General features: G+C 36.1%; 1 pseudogene; it reads right to left on the reverse strand.

Moving 5' to 3' along the window:
• Positions 1-665: 665 nt before the first annotated feature.
• Positions 666-2140, reverse strand: LOC149197200 (mitogen-activated protein kinase 15 pseudogene; annotated as a pseudogene).
• Positions 2141-6999: the final 4859 nt, after the last annotated feature.

The following is a 6999-nucleotide window of genomic DNA, read 5'->3' on the forward strand; positions in this document are numbered from 1 at the left end:
AATAACCTTATCCTCTCACACTTTAGACCCAACAAAACCCTTTTTACATGTATTGTCCTCCTTAAATACAATAAGGAACTCAAAATTACCACTAGGTGGTCGAATTCACTGCATGGAAACTGAAAAGACTATATACAATGTATTTGCAAACAAGATCAATACTATCCCAACATAGAAACATCATGATTTAAAACTTAAAGAAATATTTAACAAAATCATTTCTATAAAATCATAATCTAGCTTATCCACACCTATCCAATCACTAACATACTTCTTGAAGGTCCCAAAATACCAGTGTGCAAAAATAGGCTTGACTGATATACTTGCATAATAGGGCAGAATAGGTTTCTAATTTGGCATGGTTACAAGATGTACTAGATAAAACTGAGTAGATGGGTATGTTGGATGTGATGTTGTGTTGGTGTAGGACCAATTGGATGCTTCCTTTGACATGTTCAGGCCTCCAAAATGACTAATCAACACTTGCATAACAAAATCAAAATTCTAAATTTGTTTGACATTTCTTGCTTCAAAACAAATTGTAGTTCCCAACCATCCATCACATTCACCTTATAACACCCATAGCACTGGGTAGATTGCATTAAGTTTGATCCAACATCCACTTCTTTCGTATCATCCTGCTAAATTTTCATATCGGAGCTCCACTATGTGTAAGAGTAGATTGAGGCATTATGCTGCGAAGACATCATAGTAAACATTCTTGAATCATAACCCTCTGCAATGCCAAAATTTTCGTATGGTATTATTAATCCAATAATCATTCTTGGCTTTAGAGAGCCACCTTGCAACATCTTTTCAGGAACTTGCAATGGAACCTTCCTCATATTTCCAAAAGTTCTATCTTGTTGGTGTTGTTTTGTTTCCCTGATTAACCTAGAAGCTTTGTCACAAGCTCCTAAAGCAAGGTTCCTAGAGGAGCACGAATATGTTTTCTCAAGAAATGGTGCTTCTCTTTTTGAATAGAGGACACTTGGCCTTGGTAAATATACATGTTGTCTATCTAACAAAGCCACTATTCCACCTTTACCATAATTCTCTTCAAGGTGAGAAAACTGTTTTTTGAATTGATCAACAACACTTGGATACATAAAATTTGTATTTTTTGCTCCCTGAAGGTATTCTTTCAACATTTATGGGTGATATTCTAGTATTTCTCAAAAAATAAGTTCCCTCACATCCTCTTTTACTCTTCATCTCTCAAACTCAAACTCCATCTTAGAAATTGTCCTTGCTTACGATTCTCACTCCACATTTGTCAATCCCTTAAAATATGGGTCTACTAAATCCTGTCACCTCTTCTACAGTTGGACGATCATTTAGCTCGAATGTTAATAGCCTTTCTAGTAATATAAGAGCTAAAGGATCTACATTTTGGAATTTTCGGAAGAATGGAATGTGTTTCTTCTTGTGCATGCTACTCAAGTTTCTTCTAGTTTTTTCATTACGAACCCTTGTGATGGCTTCCAGGGGAGGTGTGCCAAGAAAATCAGCTATCAAATCCAGTTGATAAACCACATTTTTTTCAGGGAAAAGTGGATTTCTAGTCAATATTTTAGAAAATATGCATCCAATACTCCAAATGTCAATGGCAAGAGTGTACTTGGAGAAAAAGGATCTGCACAACTCAGGAGTCCTGTACCATCTTGTGGAAACATAATCCATCCAGAAGATCATCGTGGGTGTATCATTATAGGATACTTGTGCTAATGCAAAATCACAAATTTTGATTATGCAATCAACATTTTATGTGTGAATGCATTTCAAAACTCGAAGAAGTTGTTATAAGAAAAATTGATAATGTTCTAGTGTCAATTCATCATTAACCTTTATCATCTGGTTTAAGTCAGATTCCATAAGTTCAAATACTACATAAATATATTTGGGTTCCCTTCTTGAGGGTGGTAACATAATACGCTTGATTTCAAAAATATCAGAATGCTTTATAATCCTGAGACATTTTATCTCACGAAGGATCTGGGTTGCATCAGACACATTCAAAAATATCATTGATCTTCTTTATCGTAACTTTTTGCCCATTCAAAGTATCAGCTGCAGAGCACACAACACCATAACTCCCTTTACCTATAAATTTTTGTATTTTATATTGACTAGCTTCTCCATATTCTATTAAAAAAAAAAAAGTTCCACTTTTGTAGAGTTCTCAGACAACATGAAATATTGAGCGAAACAAATGGAAGACTAACATGGACCTCTATAGATTTTAAACCAGTTACAAAGCAATTTTACAGTGACTGTGTGGCTTGGATTTTGTACAGCAGTTGCGCAACGACCTTCTTCCACCTGAACAACACTTCTCTTCAACCTTCTCTTCAACCTTCCTTCGACCCTCTACTATGATTTTGGCCTTCTTCTTTCCAACCTATCAAAACATATCAGAGTGCGGGCTGCAAATGAAGAGAGAATGAGGGCAACTTCAAAAAAATTGGAATTTTTCACCTCCCTGTGTCTTGTTTTGTAATGAAGGTGAACTTTTGAGTAAAGGGGTTTATGGTAACATGAATTATGAATTTAGGGGGTGTAATGGCATGACGACGAGATGTGAATTGAGGGGTGACATGGTGATCAAATGTGAATGAAGGGAGTATATGATGGTAAATTGTGCATAGAAGGAGTACATAAAGGTGAATTATGAATTGTGAATGGTGATATTGGGATATGATGGACACCACTAACAGACCCATAGAACTTTAACTGACTTTCATGGTTTTGACTTGTGAAAAATGAGACCTCGTGAAATGACCCCTTCAACCCTCAAAGAATCATTTTCTCTACATAGTACAGATTTGGAAATATGACCTTATGACCCTCTCATGGACTTTAGAATCTGTCAAATTTAATTTTGTATTTAAATACCCCTTTCTGACATGAAAAAATTGCAATGACATTAAACAATAACCCTTTATACTATGACATCAATGATTCATAAGCTAAACTAGCATACAAACCCTGAAAATGAATAGAAAGAGGTAAAGAAACTTTGATCCCTAGACCCTAGGGCACCTACACCCACTAAAGTACAAAGTCAAAAGCAGTGGTTGAGGACTGAATTTATTTACCTTGTGACAAGTCTGAATCAAGAAAAATTCATCGAGATAATAATCTATTACAATAAAATTTTCATCATGATATCACTATTGAGGGAGGCATACTTATACTCAGGATAGAAGCCATATTACATGAACAATGATCAAAAAATTATGTCCACTAATAATAAAATGTGGAACCATGCTTGGATGACAGTCTGAATGATCAAAACCATCATACTTTGTGATTTTGTATGATACCCGAAACACATCCTAGATGGATGAAACTAGATTTGAGGTCTTCTATCTCGTTCACTTGACTGCTTGACGTACAAGTCTAACCATGTGAATGAATGAGATGAAGTCGAACATGGTAGACACCATATGATTATCGGCCAATGACGTAAACCATTAAGAAATGCCATAGAAACCACCAATGATGTTAATGGCTCTCAAGGTACTATAGTACAATCTATGTGGTGTGAATGGATGAGCTAAAGTAAAAAATCACACAAAATATTATGGTCAAAGGCTAATGATGAATATGTGTTTCCAAAAACTATGAAACTTTCCATTGATGTATGCAAGCTCCAAGGTACCAAAGGGTGTTCTAATTCAACTTCCTGGATAATGAGTTGATATCTATAGGAAGAGACCTGTCGCGGGAGGGCCTTGATGTATCCCCCATCAATGACATGAAATGGGTGTCAAGATTTGAGACAAAATCATGTTGATGTGGAACTGGTTCAGGAACAAAAACATGAACGAAGGCTTAGTATTGTAGCAAATATCAATTGAAATACTTCCTTTATGGAGTTGGAAGAATTCACTCAAAATTGAATGTGGAGGCTTTATGATTAACCAAAGAGGCAAGTATATTTCCCAACCCAATTACCATAGAGATGCAGTAGAAGAGTGTCATGTTCAAGAGTGACTCACTGCCATTAATACCTTATGTCTTTTTTTCCAAATTTCCCAAACCATTTATGGTCAGTACCTATTTATTTTTGACAAGATTTAGGAAGATAATATATGATTTATTTATAAATTCATCCTTTAGATGAATCCTTCTGAGTATTTTTAATGAACCCTGAGAAGGAGTGGTTCGGTCCCATCATATTCGATGAGTCCAATGTTGTTTGATGTTTGTACAAGTCCTACGAAGGTGTGACTTGGCTACTTTTGAAAAACAGGAGAAAAAGAAAACTCTAAAGGTTCCTTTTCATAAGTTTATTCTCTTGAGTCTGAAAAGGCGTAAAACGATACTCAGGAGAACCTTTTAGCCATGTTCAACTAAAGTATTCCTTTTTCGTAAATATTTTATCCCAGCCCGAAAAAGGGTTAAAATTATAATGGGCATACAATTTTTCATTTACTTTAACGAGTTTGAAAAGACAAGTGATCGACATTGTTCTCATGTTTTAAGAGTTTGAAAAGAGTTGAAAGAGGACTCCCCTTGGAGGAATAAGTGGTATAAAAGGTAGTAACTGGTTCTGATCATGGTGGAACTACTCAAAACACCTAGAGGTCAAGAGGTTAGCTAATAACACCACTCATAGTAGTTGTTCCTTAGGAAAGGGTAAAAAACCAAGTTAAAGCATACGATCAACCTAGCAGATGGTGATGATGGAATGAGAAAACAAAGGCTCGTTTAGCATAAATAGTCTAATAAAAATGGTAATCACGAGAAATAGGATGAGAATGGTTTTATTTTTACACAAGATTGAAACATGTGGAAACTATGTTCGAGAGTGGTTTTATTTTTACACAAGCTTGAAACAGAGAAAAACTATGCTTGAAATAAGTTTGCATGCCCCCAACGTAATGACTTAATTCTAAGGACACGCCCCCCAAACTTCATTCCATTCACTTAATTAGACTATTGGTTACTAATAGGAACATGGAATGAAGGTTCATTTATGATATCAAATGAAAGACTCGAATGGAAATTTACAAGATCTAATCAAGGAATCGAATTGGAAGGGCATCTGTTTAATTTTTTAATGAGCTTGACACAAGATAATGAACTCTTCTCTAGGACCTTGTTTCATTTTTTAAGGACCTTGCCACAAGAAAGGAACTATGCTTCAAGACCTTGTTTCATTTCATAACAAGCTTGACACAAGAAAGGAACTCTTCATTAGGAACTCTGGTTATAGTAATCATGGCTTCCAAGAAGCTCTCATCAGATGCGAGAATAATGTTTTGGAAGGGATGTATATCAAAGGATCCAATGGAAGTATCAGGTGCTAGTGCTCCCCATACATGATGCACTACATCACCCACTAAATCATTAGTAGACACGAGCATGGACCAAGTTGTCACATAATTAAAATATTGCAAGGGAGATACCACTTGCATATAAGGACCATTTAGGGAAGATGGTTGGTTGGGAGTCAAATTAGGACCAACAAACAAAAGTTGGTCAACAGTCACGACTCTTCCTTCATGCGAGAAACACATCACATGAAATACTAAAGAGACAAGAGATCACATGTCATAAACATAGTCATTGCAAAGGAGTAAATTAAAATCCAAAGGACCTTATACTACCATCGCATTGATATAGACAATATTTTCTCCCAAAGTAATAGGAAACTGAGGAAGGATCCCTAACGGTTGACTAGTTCCTTTGTTAAAAGCCAACATATTGTGGGTAATGGGCAAAAGTTCTGGAGAACTTAAATCTTGCCAAGAAGTTGAGGACGGAATACTAGTAGATTCACCTTTGTCTATTACTGTACTAGGTACAACCATATTATAATATTTTACTATGATTTGGAAGGGAACAAAAGGATGAAGACAATATCTTTCCAATCGAATCCAATCAAAGGAAGCGACCATAATAATTTGGGAGGGTGACATGGGAACGAGATAATTTCCCCCTTGTGCTATGGGAATGGGAGAACTGCTCTACTATTATGTGGGAATATGAGGGTTTCTCCCCTGTGCCATGGGAATGAGGGATTGTCCCTCTATTCCTTTAGAATGGGAAGAGTGTTACCATTTCATTGGAACTAGAAGAAATGAGAAGAACTTGAGTGGTATGAGATTCACTCTCTATGGGAAAAGTACAATCAACGGAAGGTGGAATCGAGTCAAAAAATTTCTCAACCAATGGTTGTTTGGGAATGAAATCATGGGATTCACATTCAGAGAGAATGAGATTGATTGGATTCAGATTTTGATCAATCACTTCATCAACTAGTGAAGGATTGGGAGAAAGATTTCGATAATGAGGAAAAAGATGAGGCCAAGAAGTTGTTAGGTTTTCCAACACTTTTTAGGTTTTATCCATATAATAAAAAATGTGAATAAGATGATTCTCTTCATAGAACTTACATGGAAACTTAACTTTACCATTTTTCCCATGGATCTTATCATCACTAGTTGAAGGTTTATCACCAACATGATCTCTAGAGGCTGATGAAAAAGGTTGATGTGAGCCTGTGGACCACACTTCTAGTACCTTGGGAATACCAGGACAATCTCTAAGAAAGTGGTATCCTTTACATAACCTACAAAGGAATTTAAAATTGTGGGGTTGATTAGAAGGTTTCTCCATACTAGTTGCATTGGTAGCAATGGCTATCTGGTTCCCCTCTGCTTATTTTACTTCTTCTACTTCATCCTTTTCTTCTTCTTCTTATCTTCCTGGTTACTATAATCAAGTCATTCACTAGGTGAGGAGGAATAAATGGATGAAGAAACAACAGGGGAAGAATAAAAAAGGTCAACTTTAGGATCGACTTGAGGTTGTTGTTTTTCATGTGGAGAACTTTCGTGAGGAGAATTTTGCACATTCGAAACCATAGGGGTCGAAAACAACAAAACTGGAAAACCCTTGGTAAATATGGGAAGGGAGAATGTTGCCATATAAGGAGCATGAATATGTCCAAAAGAAGGAAAAGGATCAGGATTCCCATCAGAGAGG

This window comes from Pinus tabuliformis, chromosome 2_2 (assembly GCF_031772625.1).
Source record: "Pinus tabuliformis cultivar Carrire ecotype Pingquan chromosome 2_2, CPIR1, whole genome shotgun sequence".
NCBI lineage: Eukaryota > Viridiplantae > Streptophyta > Pinopsida > Pinales > Pinaceae > Pinus > Pinus tabuliformis.